Source organism: Aplysia californica, unplaced genomic scaffold, assembly GCF_000002075.1.
Source record: "Aplysia californica isolate F4 #8 unplaced genomic scaffold, AplCal3.0 scaffold00316, whole genome shotgun sequence".
NCBI classification, from domain to species: domain Eukaryota; kingdom Metazoa; phylum Mollusca; class Gastropoda; order Aplysiida; family Aplysiidae; genus Aplysia; species Aplysia californica.
Genome location: NW_004797586.1, coordinates 606,133 through 607,493, shown reverse-complemented (window position 1 = coordinate 607,493; position 1,361 = coordinate 606,133).

Here is a 1,361-nt window from a genome sequence, read left to right as displayed (position 1 = left end):
CCCCCCCCACACACACATAAACGCACGCATGCAAATGAATAAAATACAGTAAATCTCGAATGCAGATTTAGCTCTACATTTGTTTTTTTCTTTTCTAGTCATTAATCAAACTGAAGGATTTCAAGGCTCTAAGCACTCGGCGTAATGCTGACATATCAGCTGGGTGGGTAGAGTGGGATGATGGATTGTGTGTTTATTTTTTAAACATAAGTATCCAGTTACAAAGAAAGAAGTGTCAAGAAGTGCGTGGAGATTTCTTGCAAGTGATTCCTCTCTTGAATATCAACTATGTGTACTCATTCAATATAAAACTGAGAATCTCTTTGAACGTCGGTGGGTTTTTTTTTTCCTTTCGCACTAGGTGGGCGTGTAGCCTACATATTTTATTTATGCGCGCAAATATGTATGCAGGAATGTATACATGTAACACTTCGGGATGACAGGCTGTTGGAAGGTTACATGAAACAAAGCACGCTGGGTTTTTTTCTCCAGCACGTATTCTTTTACAGTGTTGACCCCTGGCGTTCTGTACCTTGTGAATCTAGCACGATGTGCAGCACATAATATCGTTATCATTATGGCTTCAGTTATAAACACAAAATTTTAATGGAGTTTCAATAGGGTAAGGGGTTGGGTACTCCGAAAGAACCATCATCAAAGTAAGTATTATGCATCCAACACAAAAATGTTCCAAAGATTTGGTTTGTTATATCACATAAATTCAGGCAATTTATACCGGCGGTGTGCATGCCACCAACAAGAAAATATTCAGAAATAAATAAAAAAGCAAAATTAAATGTCTAGCTTCTCGGCTAACACTTCAGATCTCTATAGAGTTGCATGCTGTGTGATTTGGAATTTACTTATCAGAACGAGCCTTTTTTTTCTTCTTTTTTTTTGGGGTGGGGGGTGGGGGGTGGGAGGGGTGCTTTTTTGTTGAGTAACGTGTTGTGTTAAAATAATAATGGCAAAATCTCTTAAATTCCCATCACTTCGCACGAAGTTCAGCCTTCGAATCAAAATCTCTGCCCTTTTTTTCTTTTCTTTCTCTTCCCTTTCTTTCGTTTTATCCGATTTCCCGGTGGAGAACGCACTTAAATTGAAAAACAGACCCGGGCGAAGTTCTATGTTGGCCGAAATTCTAATCACAGTGTTGCTTGTTAACGCATGAGTCGAACATAGCCGAGAACTAGGTGAACTGGCGAGCAGCTGGGGGGAAATATACTTTGAATGAAACTGACACGGGGTGGAGTTGTTCTGTTGGTGCAGTCAGTGACAGAGATTGAGAGAGGGGAGGGGGGTAGAGAAAAGGAGAAAGGAAGGAGAGGAGAGAGAGAGAACGGGAGAGAGTGAGCGAGATA